The following is a 15057-nucleotide window of genomic DNA, read 5'->3' on the forward strand; positions in this document are numbered from 1 at the left end:
GCCATGTCTGTGCCTCAGGCGGCATAAGACAAGATAGTGGATTACCCACTCTTAACCCCTACCCCCCAGACCTTAGGGAAAGAATGTGTAGAACAATTACAGTTGACCCCTTAGGGAAAGGCAGGAATGCTTTGTGAGTCTACCTAAGGGCAGGATTTATGGTCAAGGTTGTTTTGATCTAAGGGGATCTACGTGCACAAGGAATGGTAGATAAAATAGAAATCTTAGAGGCATTCCCAGAACTGGGGCTAATAAGTCAACATGGTGGATTAGCATCCAAAATGGAGTTGTTTAGCTTCCACACCTTCTCATTTTAACCTTAACTCTAGCTCAAGTTTGCTACCTAGTAGTCCAACTCAGACATCATTAGAATGTCTTGAGGCACTGCTAAAGTCTCTGGCAACAACATCAGAGAGATAACACAGTGAGAGTCATAGATTTAGATAATCTGGCATGTACAACATAGGTGTCTTATCTTCAGGTTTATAGTTCTCCTCAGCTTCTACTCTGTCTCTCATGCCTGGAAGATCCCTTCACTGACTGCCAGAGTCCACGCCACGCACAATTCACGAGATTTCCCTTTCTCCTTTTTATTCTCACTTTCTTGTTCCTTTCTGCAGGATTATTAGGGCATAACATCCAACCTGATGATTAGCTTCATAATCTAGACCTTGATCTCACTGGTCTAGACCATTGTTGTCCAATACAAATATAATGCAGATCATAAACATGAGCCACATATATAATTTAAAAAAGGGAAAAGAGAAACAGGTAAAGTTATTTTGAATGATATGTTTTCAACCTAATATCTCAAAAACACAGTTGTTACAAGTAGTTAGATAGGCATGAGTGGGGCAAGAGAGGGCTCTTCTCCCCAACCCACTAGGGATGTCAGGTGATGGTTCAACAATTATCACACTGCCTCTCTAAAAATGATAATTTGGCAACCGGGCACCAGGGTGCCAAGGAGAGACAATCTTCTGATGATCCACAGCTGTTAATATTAAAGTGTTAATTGAATGCAGATGCCAAGGAGAAGGAACTTCCCGGGCATGCTCCTTAAGAGACAAAATGGCAAATTATGACTTTTCAGGGACACTCTACTGGAAAAGGGAAGAAAGGCTCAGATGGGCATGTATACAACTTCTTAAAGACATTGCACATACCCTCTTCCCAAGGGTAAGGAGGGCACTGAGCATGCTGGCAGCCCACCCTAAGGGAAGAATGAATCATGGGAAAGAGGTGAGCCTATAAAGTCCTATGATCGCGGTTAAACGGGGCCCTTGACCTTAGCGCCCACTTGGGTCTCTTCCAAGTATTCTTTTCTTTCCTTTCTTTCCTGTTCTAAAGGCTTTTAAATAAACTTCCATTCCTGCTCTGAAACTTGCCTCGGTCTCTTTTTCTGCCTTATGCCCCTCAGTCGCATACCTTCTTCTGAGGAGGCAAGAATTGAGATAGCTGCAGACGTGTATGGATTTGGCACTGGTACCTCAGATACCTTCCACCAGTAACAATGGTCATTTCAACAAGTTATCTGCGTAAAAATTATTGATGAGATATTTTACATTCTTTTTTCATATTAAGTCTTCAAAATGCAGTGGGTAGTTTTTACATTTACAGCACATCTCACTTTATATTAACTGCTATTCCATATTGGGCAGCACAACTCTTAGACATAATTTGATAGCCTTGGATCTGCAATGTACTAAGTGTTCTTGGGGAAAAGAGGAAGAACATGAGTTTTGCTTCGGACCCAGTGAGTTTGGGGATTGTTTGGCATCCCTGTGCATGGAGACAATAGACCATTGGAATGCAGTTCTAGAGTAGCACAACAGAGCATCTTCCAACTTCCTTTGTCAGAGCAACACGTCACCTCCTCGGCAGTAAATTGACAATTTCACCTTGTTTTTTGAATCCATACCATAGAGTTGTCCCACAGTAGATTTATCTCAATGTTAGCTTGTTTTTGTGCAGATTTTCTCCATCAAGTAGGTACTTATATATATTTTTTTCTATGTGTTTATATTTTAAATTTATATCATCTTTCCTTTAGGTACATTGAAAAGAGTCACACAGAAGGGTCGGCACTTTTTTACTTGAATATGAGGAATATTTGGTGAATGGACCATTATTTAGCATGAACAATTTTTCCAAATATAACTTGGTTAGTATTTTTTATTTACATCCCAATCTAGTTTTAAGCAAAATCTCTAATATATAAAAATGCTTTTGTAGTGATAAAATGCTGAATAGTAACAAGATATCACATTTGGAAAGGTTTTTAAAAGGGATAACAAGGCTCAGTATTTTAAGGACATGGTAAAATGGAAACACTCATTGGCTGATGGTGAGAATGTAAATTCCTACAGGGATTTGGAGGGCAATTAAAAAATATGTATTAAAGTTCAAAAAGCCCATACCATTTTTTTCTGCAATTCCAATTTTAGAAATTTACCTCATGAGGACAATTGGATAGGTTCACAGATCTGTATGTTCAAGGATGTTCATCTTACTGTTTATAGTTTTTAAGAAGGAAACAATTTATATTTCAGCAATGATTTATAGAGTACCTACCCCTACTGGGCACTGTAGTAGGTACTGGGCTATAAAAGTTAACGAGAGATAGATGATCCCTGTCCTCATATACCTTACAGTTTAGGAAAGAAGAAAGTCGACTAAACATTAATTGAATGTGGTGCTGGTGGTATAGACTGTGGTTGGAGCACATAAGATGGGTGTTGAACCTTAACTTGGAGAGGCAGCGAAGGCTTTTTAGATGAACTGATATTTTAACTGGATGCTGAGCAGTGATTGGGTTAAATATATTTTGATGTATCATGTAATGGAATGAGATGCAGCTATTAGAAATAATGATATACACTTGGGAAAAAATATACCATTGAGGAAAAAAATCAGGCTACAAAACAGAATTGTATAACTTTATTTCTATAAAATTATGTTTCTATATTTGTACAGATGTATATATGTGTGTGTGTGAATAAATATTCATACTAACATACATATACATGTGTAAACATCTCCCTGTCTCCATCTCTCCCACTCTATAGACACACACAAAGACACAGAGAATCAGAAAGATCTAGAATGCATCAAAATATAACAGTGATTATGGTTGGTAGAATTTCAACGAATTTTCACTTTTGAAATGTAAATGTATTATTTTTATAATCAGAAAATATTGTAGCTATTTTAAAAAATTTAAAATAAAAGTAATACAGGTTTAGTGTAGGAAACTTGGATATTATAGAAAGGTTATCAAGAAGAAAATAAAAATGGCTAAAAAATTCCATTTCCTAAATGACAGATAATTAATTTTAACATTTTGTTATATTTTCCTCCATTTTTTCTATGCACATGAATGTATTAACTATTTTCATAGTTACGTGTTTTTGTAGACTAGTTTGAAATTTAACATATTTAATGTTAAAATAATTCAAGCTTACATATGTGCATTCCATCACAGATTAAAACTTAATTCTGAAAATTACAGTTGATTATGCTTAATAGGGTTAAATTCCTTGATAGATGTATTTGGGGAATATATTGACATCAAATTAAACAATTTACTTTCCTCTGTTATTTTTATTTGGCATAGTTACATTGTTATTTATTACATCAATAATAATTTTCTGCTGCTTGCTGGCATACATTTGAGTAGATTGGACTCATTAGGGTTAGACTGGGTAAAAGTTCATTTTTCATGAGCTCATGTGAATGATATTAGAACAATTCCAGCTATGATGGGAGTGTTAATTTGCTTCACCCTTTATTACATATTAATAATTCCTTGTGTAGTCAAGCTGTATAAGATTATGTGTTGTGTCATCTTTGCTATATTTCTTTGATAGGCTATATGGTACTGCTGTTCTTCATTCCCTTTTTACAAATAGCTACAAAAAACCAGAAGGATTAAGTCAGAATATTGCCTGTCATTCATAGGCATATTAAATAACCAGGAGAGTTTTTCTTATACAGGAAACCAAAAAATGGAAACTGCTTTCATGAGTTAATTAATACATATAAAGTGCTTGGAATAGTGTCTGACATACTAAATGCTCAGTAAGAACAAACAGTTATCAGAATAGGTCTAGGAGTATCTTAGATCTATATTCAGATTTTTAAAATTTATTTTTATTTTTTTGAGATGGATTCTCTATCTGTTGTCCAGACTGGGGTGCATTGGTGTAATCTCAGCTCACTGCGACCTCCATCTCCCGGGTTCAAGTGATTCTCCTGCTTCAGCCTCCTGAGTAGCTGGGATTACAGGTACCCACCATCATGCCCGGCTAAGTTTTGTATTTTTGTAGAGACAGGGTTTCACCATGTTGGCCAGGCTGGTCTTGAACTCCTGACCTCAGGTAATCCATCCACCTTGGCCTCCCAAAGTGCTGGGATTACAGGCGTGAACCACCATGCCTGGCCTGTATTCAGATTTTTTATCATCACATATGTGATGTGAAGAGCAAGGTGATAGCAAGATATAGCATGGAAATAATGTTTTATGTTGATACTGAAGACCTGGAATAAATAGTTAAAGATAATGCATAATTGGGATAAATAAACACAACTGAACTGAGTTGTGTTTCACCTTATGGCATAGCCCTTAGTTGGTAACACTGTTTTCAAACTGAATTCCCTAGATAAAAAGAAAATGACTACTATTGACCCTTTTTTATAGGTACATGAAATCTGTTTGGTGAATGTGAACCCTGTTTGACTTAGTTGATCTGAAATTAAGCTGTATTCATGGGGTAAATCATAATCATAACTCAAAAAATAGCATTTCATTATGCAAACAACTCTCAATTGATTATGATGGGCCTATTGTCTTAGTTATAATTAAACTGGTCTGTCTATAACATGACCAGTGAATTCCATGCTTGGTGCTTCAATTATTTTAAGTAAATCTGTTTCTTAAAGTCACATCAACAAAATGTATGTGCAAAATTAAACATAATACCTCATGTTACACAGGCGATAAATCCTTTCCAAGTTTTTAGAAGAAATTGTGTCCATGGGGACAAATGGGATGCATTCAATATAAATACACGTTGTTTTATAGAGCAAAGATTTTGAAAAGCTGAAGACATTGTTGTTCATTCAACCTAATCTAAGAAGCCAAGAAAATCTCAGAGAGGTAAAAAAAAAAAAAAAAAAAAAAAAAAAAGATGTTTTTCTGATATATGATTATTTCAATACTATCCAATTATGCTTTTCTTTTATTATTTTAAGCAAATACAGGCTAGCACTCTGTATTAGTGCATATTCACACTGCTATAAAGAAATACCTGAGACCAGGTAATTTATAAAGGAAAGAGGTTTAATTGGCTCACAGTTCTGCATGGCTAGGGAGGCCTCAGAAACTTACAATCATGGCAGAAGGTGTAGGGGAACCAGGCACTTCTTCACAAGGCAGCAGGTGAGAGAAGTGCAAGCAGGGGAAATGCCAGACACTTATACAACCATCAGATCTCGTGAGAACACACTCCTCTCATGAGAACAGCATGGGGGAACTGCCCCCATGATCCAGTCACCTCTCTCCCTTGACATGTGGGGATTACAATTTGAGATGAGGGTCAAGAAACAGAGACAAACCATATCACACTATAAAAAAGTCATGCCAAATTATTTTTCTCACATGTGTACTCTCTTAATCCTTCCTTTAGTTTTAGTGTTTTAGAAAACAAAATGGCATTAAATAAAGGTGGTTGGGATATTTCTGTTTTCTTTGGTCTAATGAAGCAGTTCTTCCCTTTCATGTATTTTGTACATTGGTTAAAGGAATATTGATCCTTGAGTTCCTAATATGTGTATTTTTTTGTGGAATATGTTTGAGAGAGATAATTAATTTTCAATATAAATTAATGTATTTAATAACTGATCAAAAGTACTGATTGATAAGAAGATATGTCTTTAATTTTAAAAAGAGAGAGATAAATGGACTATTAACGAATGACTTTTGTTCAGGAGGCAAACGCCTTTGAAAACATACGGTTCATGGGGCAGCAAGATTAGGAACTAGTACACTTCACTAGCAGACTTCAGTGATCCATTACATAGATATAGATTTCTGTCCCTAAAAGATTAGGTGAATCTTTTCTGCTTCTGTGAAAATTTTTGTATGCTTGGGTAAATTGAATTTACAGTTGTTTTTTAGCTTCTAAAGGATGTGTACTATGTTTTGTAAACCAGCTATAAAGTAAAAAGCAGTATTGATTTTCAAACATTTTAAGATATAAAGCATTTCAGAATATCCTAAGAATACTCTATTACAAGTATTTTCATCATCTTTTGGCACCAGACATTTCTAAAAGTCAGTGTTTTCTGTGCTTATGACATTACCTTGAATTCACTGACATCCTTTTAGCCCGGAGGGATCTAACACTAGTAAATATCACAGCCATATAAATTCTTGTTACTATGACCTGAAATTCATGTGTGGGCATAGGCAGACTTCAACTTAACAGTGAATTTGCAACTTGGAAAAAGGAGTATAAATAAACATGATTTAAATTCAGTTCATCTTTTTTAGAGCATCTATTTTAAATAACAAATTGTAAACCTGAAGATGTAAAAATAGACACTATATTTACTCGAGTCTTTATGAATCATGTGCATGTTTTATAGCTTTCTTGTATATGCATAAATCAATTAATTAACATTAAATTACCAAGCACTTCTAATTTACAGGAAAAGATCACCAGAAAAGGCTTTCCAGGGTAGGAAAAAGTGCTGGGAGTGAGGATGCTGATGATGGGGTAGGAGTGGGGACTTTCAGAGTCAAGAGCCAAGGGCAGGGTATCTATCTTACACAGTAGTGCACTAGTTCCTAATCATTGCTGCTCCATGAACCCTATGTTTTCAAAGGTTTTTGCCACCTGAACAAAAGTCATTCATTAATAGTCCATTTATCTCCCACTTTTGAAAATTTAAGACATATCTTCCTATCAGCACTTTTGATCAGTTATTCTTTATAAATAAAAATACAATAAAAATAACCCATATTTCCATGCTGAGTGGATGTGATTCCAGCTGAAGCAAATACAATTTACATATTATTCTGGGTGGCTTTATCACAGGTAAATAAATGATCTCATTAGACATTTGGAAATACTCAAAATTCAAAATCCCACTTATCCCCAATCCCCTTTTACTTCTTCAAGGAGCTCCAGAGGTGATAGCAGGGATGGAAAGTTTGTATTTAATCAGGTAAGAGTAGTTGTCAGTTCAGGGAATAAAATTTCTGTCAGCCAGAGGGTTTCCCCTGCACTGCCCTTAAGGTAGATGCTTACCTCAATGCTGCATGCATTTTCAGTAAGAAGATGTCAGGAGATCGAGATCATCCTGGCTAACACGGTGAAACCCTGTCTCTACTAAAAATATAAAAAATTAACTGGGTGTGGTGGCGGGTGCCTATAGTCCCAGTTACTTGGGAGGCTGAGGCAGGAGAATGGCGTGAACCTGGGAGGCGGAGGTTGCAGTGAGCCGAGATTGCGCCACTGTACTCCAGCCTGGCGGACACAGTGAGACTCTATCTCAAAAAAAAAAAAAAAAAAAAAAAAAAAAAAAAAAAATCAATTAAAAAAAGAAGAAAGGACAGAGCTGAACATTACTGCAGTTGACCCTTTAACAATGTAGGGGTTAGGGGTGTCAACTCCCTGTGCAGTTGAAAATCCACACACAACTTTTGACTCCCCCAAAACTACTAATAGCCTACTGTCAACCATAAGCCTTACCAATAACATAGTTGATTAGCACATATTTTGTGTGTTATATGTATTCTTATATGTACATGTATGTTGTATGTAATGTGTATTCTTATACGTATGTTACAGTGTATTCTTAGCACAGAGTAAGCTAGAGAAAAGAAAATGCTATTGAGAAAATCATAAGGAAGAGAAAATATGTTTACCATTCGTTAAGTGGAAGTGGATCATCATAAAGGTCTTCATCCTTGTTGTCATCACGTTGAGTAGGCTGAGGAGGAGGGGAAGAGGAGGGGTTGGTCTTGTTGTCTCAGGAGTGGCCGAGGCAGAAGAAAATCCATGTATAAGTGTACCCACACAATTCAAACTCGTGTTGTTTAGGGATCAACTGTACATTCTTTATGCTTTTCTCACCTTTCCACAAAGTACCAATTATCACCAATTTCCATCTGTTTTGTTTCAGCTCAGCCATCCCAAATATCCAAATTACCCACCAGGGCTAAACTACATCCATGATGCAGGGATAGCAGGAGAAAGGGGTTGAACTGGAAGCTGAATCTCACTAGTCCACTGCAGGGCCTGCAGCCGGGTGGATTGAAATAGGGCCAGCCTGCAGAGCAACAACCGAGAACACTCCCCTAGCCAATTTCCTGGTAGATTTTAGTTTGGGAAACTTAGACACAAATTACCCTGGTGAGTAGTAATAAGGAGTAAGTGGTTACTGCTGAGTTGTTTTAATTTTCAACTTCAGTCACCAGGGTTTGAAACCCTTCTACTTCAAGTTGCTGAGTATAACCCTTGTATTCAGCTGAGGCTAAACAAATTTTAAACTCTTTATTTTGATAATTTTAGGCTTACAGAAGACTTGCAAAGATAGTACAGACAGTCCCCATATACCTTTTACCTGGCTTCCCATAATGTTAATATCTCACATAGCCATGGTACAATAATCAAAATTAAGAAATTAAGATTAGCTCAACAAAATACTATTGACTAAGTTATAGACTATTTAGATTTCCCCAGTATTTCCACACATGTCTTTCTCCTGTTCCAGGATTCAGGTTAGGATACTGCACTGCCTTTAGCTGTCATGCCTCTTTAATCTCCTTCAGTCTGTGACAGTTTATCAGTTTTTCTTTGTCATTCATGACCTTGACACTTTAGAAGAGCAGTGGTTAGATGTTTTGTAGAGCGTCTTTCAGTTTGGTTTTGTCTGATGTTTGTTCATGATTAGACTGAGGTTATTGACTTTGGGTGCTGAATGTCACCATGTGTTATTACTGGTGATGCTGGGCTTGATCACTTGGTTAAGGTACTATCTGCCAGGTCTGTGCACTGTAAAGTTACCATTTCCACTTTCCATACTTTATCCTTTGGAAGTGAGTTATGAAGTCCAGACCCTGGAGTTATTAAGTCCAATCCAGGGGTATTAAGCTTCACTTCCTGGAGGGAGAGTGTTTAAGGATTTGTAGACATGTTAAACTACCACAGTTATTAATAAATATTTGATGGCAGATATTTTGAAGCAACATGAATGCCCTGATTCTCTTTAAAGTGTTGCTCACTAATTTTAGCATTTGTCAGTGGGTCTTGCCTGCTGCAGTTATAACTGTGGCACCCTAACGGTGACATTCTGTTTTCCACATTTCTTCACCATGTATTAATTGGAATTATTCTGTCAGGGAAAATCCCTTCCTCCCTCCCTCCCTTCCTTCCTTCCTTCCTTCCCTTCCTTCTTTTTTTCCTCCCTCTTCCCTCCCTATCTTCTTTTCTTCCTCTCTCCTTCCCTTCCTCTCTTCCTCCTTCCTCCTCTTTCCTTCTTTCTGTTGTATATGGACTCACGAATATTTATTGATTTATGGATAGTTATTTTACTCTTTGGGTTACCATTAATTACAGTTCTTGTTTATTGTATTGCTCAAATTATTAGGAGCTCTCTCATCTTTTTGCATGTTTCTTTGCAGCACTAAGTCACCCTCTGTTGCTCCAAGATGAACTGCTTCTATTTCCCGTGTCCCTGCCTAAGAATCACCCGTTTCTTTAAGAAACATGGTTCCTTTTATCAGAGAATGGCGTTTAGAACCCAAAATCTGGCCCCTAGGATTCCCCATTGCCTCTAGGTGGTCATTACTTATAGCCCCTCTCAGCTTATAGAGCTAGCAAATGATTGTGTGTATACCAATCCTTGTGTCTATATTTATTTCTGTATATCCATCTGTATACATATTAAATAAACATTAGTTCATAATGATATCTCTAACTCGAGTCCATTAGCACAGGGATTGTTCTAGAATTTTCCTTTAGCCTGTTTGTAATTTATTTCTCCCACAGATACAAACCTAGCTGTCATTATCTATAATTTCTTTCTTTGTTCAACTGTAGTTCTACAGGTCTTGAGAAATACACAGTCATGTATTCACCATAATGGTTATGTACAGAACTATTTCATTGTCCCCCAAATTCCTTTGTAGTGCTGCCCTCATTTTCTGACCTGCTAGGCAACAATTTTCTGCAATGGCTACTAGGTTTAAAAACACTTGAAATTTTAGGGTACTTAAAACCTTAACTAATAGCTTCTACCTGTTATGAGCATATCTTAAGATTTTTTTTATTGTGGTAAAATATGTATAATGTAAATATGCCATTCCAACCATTTTAAGTGTACAATTCAGTGGGATTAATTACACATACAACACCATTGTGCAGTGATCAACACTCTCTGTTTCCAAATCTTTTCTGTCACCCCATGCAGTATTTCTGTGACCATTAAGTAATAACTCTCCATTACCCACTTCCCCCAGCCCCTGATAGATTCTAATCGACTTTTTGTCTCTATGAATTTGCCTATTCTAGATATGTAAGGGGAATCTTACAATAGTTTTTCTTTTGTGGCTGGCTTATTTAACTTAGCATGATGTTTTCAGGGTTCTTCCATGTTGTAGTATGTGTTATAACTTCATTCTTTTTAATGGCTGCATAATATTCCACAGTATGTGCATAGTACATTTTGTTTATCCATTTATCTGTCAATGGATATTGGATCGTTTCCACCTTTTGGCTATGGTGAATAATGCTGCAGCGAACATTGATGTACAAATGTCTGTTTGAGTACGTGTTTTCAGTTATTTTGGGCATTTACTTAGGAGTGGAATTGATGAGTCATATAATCAATTACTTTTTTGAGTTACTGCCAAACTGTTTTCCACAGCAGCTACACCATATTACATTCCCACCAGCAATGCCCACAGATTCCAATTTCCCTACATTCTTGCTAACACTTGTTATTTTTCTTTTCTTTTTATTATGGCCATTGTAGTAGGTGTGAAGTGGTGTCTCACTGTGATTTTGATTTGCATTTCCTAAATGACTAATGATGTTGAGCAATTGTTCTAATACCTATTGGCCATTCGTATATCTTTGGAGAAATATCTATTCAAGTTCTTTGCCCAGTTTTAAATTGGGTTGTTTGCCTTATTGTTATTGAATTGTAAGTGTTCCTTACATATTCTGGATATGATCAGATATATGATTTGCAAATATTTTCTCCCATTTTATTGTCTTTTCACCTTCTTGAGGAAGTCCTTTGATGCAAAAAGCAGTTTGATGAAGTGCAGTTTATTTTTTCTTTTAATGTTTGTGCTCTTGGTGTCATAGCTAAGAATCTGTTATGAAATCCAAGGTCATAAAGACTTGTTTTCTGCTTTAATGGTTTTAACTCTTCTATTTAGATCATCGATCCACTCTGAGTTAATCTTTTGTCTATTTTTTAAAATAAAATTTATTGTGTATATTTAAGGTATGCCACACGATGTTATAAGGTCCATATACAGTAAAAAGGTTACTATAGGCCAGGCTTGGCAGCTCATGCCTGTAATACCAGCACTTCGGGAGGCCGAGGCAGGAAGATCGCTTGAGGCCAGGAATTAAAGACTAGCCTAGGTAACATAGTGAGACCCCATCTGTAAAAAAAAGCCAAAAGTAGCTGGGTGTGATGGCACACACCCCTAGTCTCAGCTACTCAGGAGGCTGAGGTGGGAGGATCACTTGAACTCAGAAGTTCAAGGCTACAGTGTGCTATGGTCACGCCATTGCACTCCAGCCTGGATAACAAAGTGAAACCCTGCCTTAAAAAAAAAAAAAAAAAAAAAAAGAAGTTACTATAGTGAAGCAAATTAACATATTCCTCATCTCTCATAGTTACCTTTTTTTTTTGTTTTAGTAGCAAGAGCAGCTAAAACCTACTCGTTTAGCATGAAACCCATACATAGTACAATTTTATTAACTATAGTCTTCATGCAGTACATTAGAGCTCTAGATATGTTCATCCTACACACCTCCTACTTTGTGTCCTCTGACCTACGTCTCCACATTTCCTCCCCTGGACCTCCATACCCCTGGTAACCACTGTTTTATTCTATGTCTCTGTATTTTTGATATTTTTAGGATTCTACATATAAGTGAGATCATGCAATATTTTTCTTTCTGTGTCTGGCTTATTTTACTTAGCATAATGTCCTCCAGCCTCATCCATGTTGTGGCAAATGGCAAGGTTTCATTATTTTTTTAGAGCTGAATAATATTCCATTATACATACACACACACACACACACACACACACACCCCACAGTTTCTTTATTCATTCATCTGTCAAGGGACATTTAAGTTGTTTCCATATCTTGGCTATTGTGGATAATGCTACAATGAACATATCATATCATATCATATCATGTCATATCATAATTCCTTTATTCATTCATCAGTGGATACTTAGATTGTTTCCATATCTTGGCTACCGTGAATAATGCTACAATGAACATGGGAGTGCAAATATCTTTAGAGGGTGGTGATTTCACTTTCTTTGGGTATAGACCCAGAAGAGGGATTGCTGGGTCATATATATAGTAGTTCTATTTTAAATTTCTTTAGGTGCTTCCATACTGTTTTCCACAATGGCTGTACCAGTCCACATCCCCACCAACAATGTACAAGAGTTTCCTTTTCTCCACACACTCACCAACATTTGCTATCTTTTGACTTGTTGATAATAGCCATGTGTGAGTTGGTATCTTATCGTGGTTTTGATTTGTATTTCCCTGATGATTAATAATGTTGAGCACATTTTCATATACCTGTTGGCCATTTTTATGTCTTCTTTGGAGAAATGGCTATTGAGAACTTTTGCCCATTTAAAAAATCAGGTTGTGTGTTTCTTCACTATTGAGTTGTATGAGTTCTTTAAATTTTGGATAGTAACCCCTAGATATATGGTTTACAAATACTTTTTCCTAATCTATAAGCACCTGTTTCATTTTGTGGATTGTTTCCTTTGCTGTGCAGAAGCTTTTTAGTTTGATGTAATTGCATTAATTTATTTTTGCTTTTGTGGCCTGAGCTTCTGGTGTGATATCCAAAAAATAATTGCAAGGTCTTATATACAGGTCTTTTATCCATTTTGAGTTGATTTTTATGTATAGTATTAGAGTCCAATTTCATTATTTTGCACGTGGAAATGCAAATTTCCAAGCACTATTCATTGACAAGACTAATCTTTTATTATTGTGTCCTCCTAGGGTGCTTGTCAAAATTTAGTTGACCATAAATATGTTTGGATTTTTTTCTGGGCTGTCTATTGTATTCTGCTGGTCTATGTGTCTGTTTTTATGCCAGTACCATACTGTTTTGATTACTATAACTTTGTAATACAATTATGAAGCAGAAGTGTCATGCCTCCAACTTTGTTTTTCTTTCTCAAACTTGTTTTAGCTATTTGGGGTCTTTTATAGTTCAGTAAAAATTTTAGGATTTAAAAAAAATTTCTGTGAAGAATGTCATTGGGATTTCAATAGGGACTGCATTAAATCTGTATATTGCTTTGGGTAATATGAACATTTAAACAACAGTCATTCTTCCCGTCCATAAGCACAAGATATCTTTCCATTCATTTGTGTTTTCTTCAGTTTCTTTCATCAATGTTTTATAGTTTTCAGTGTACAGATCTTTCACCTCTTGGTTAAATTTATTCCTAAGTGTTTTAATTTTTTAATGCTATCATAAATTGGATAACTTTCTTGATTTCTTTTTCATTTATGTTGTTATTTGTGTATAAAAATGCTACTGATTTTTGCATGTTGATTTTGTGTCCTGCAACTTTACTGAATTCGTTTATTAGTTGTAACAATTTTTTGGTGGGCTTCCTAAATATATACAATCACGTCATTTGCAGATGGAGAAAATTTGACTTCTTCCTTTCTGATTCGGATGCCTTTCATTTCATTTTCTTTTTTCTTTTTCTTTGTCTGATTGCTCTTGCTAGTACTTTTAGCACTATGTTGAATAGAAGTGGTGAGAGTGGCTATCCTTGCCTTGTACTGGATCTTAGTGAAAAAGCTTTTAGTTCTCCCCCATTGATTTTAATGTTAGCTGTGGGTTTTTAAAAAATGGCCATTATTACATTGAAAAACTTTCCTTTTATACATAAACTTTTGAGAGTTTTTATCAAGAAAGGATGTTGGACTTTGTTGAGTGCTTTTTCTGAGTCATTTGAGATGACCATGTGGTTGTTATCTTTTATTCTGTAAATGTGATGTCTCACATTTATTGGTTTGCATATGTTAAACCAGTCTTGCATGTCGGGGATAAATCCTACTTGATTATGATGTATAATCTTTTTGATGTTTGTTAGTTTTGGTTTACTAATGTTTTATTGAGGATTTTTACATCATTGTTAATCAGAGAAATTGGCCTGTAGTTTTCTTTTCTTATGATGATGTATTTGTCTGGCTTAGGCATCAGGGTGATGCTGGTCTCATAAAATGTATTTGGAAGTATTTCCTCTATCATTGTTCTTCAAAAGAACTTAAGAAGTATTGGTATTAACTCTTTGAATTTTTGGAAGAATTCGTCTGTGAAGCCATCTGGTTCTGGGCTTTTCTTTTGGGGGAGGTTTTAAAATTACTCCGTCAATCTAATTATTTGTTATTGGTCTGTTTGGGCTTTCTATTTCAATCTTGGCAGGTTATATTTTTCTAGGATTTTTTCCATTTCCTCTAGATTGTCTAATTTGTTGGCATAAAAATGTTCATAATAGTCCCTTATAATCATTTTTCCCATGGAGGTATCTGTTGTTATTTCTCACTTTAATTTTTGATTTGATTTATTTGAATATTTCCTTCAATAGACTAGCCAAGGTTTTGCCAATTTTATTTTTTCAAGAAACCAACTCTTAGTTTTGTCAGTTCTTTCTACAGTTTTTCTGTTCTCTATTTGGTTTATTTCTGTTCTGATTGGTATTATTTCTTTCCTCATGCTAACTTTATGTTTAGTTTATTTC

Source organism: Macaca mulatta, chromosome 5 (genome assembly GCF_049350105.2).
Source record: "Macaca mulatta isolate MMU2019108-1 chromosome 5, T2T-MMU8v2.0, whole genome shotgun sequence".
Lineage (NCBI taxonomy): Eukaryota > Metazoa > Chordata > Mammalia > Primates > Cercopithecidae > Macaca > Macaca mulatta.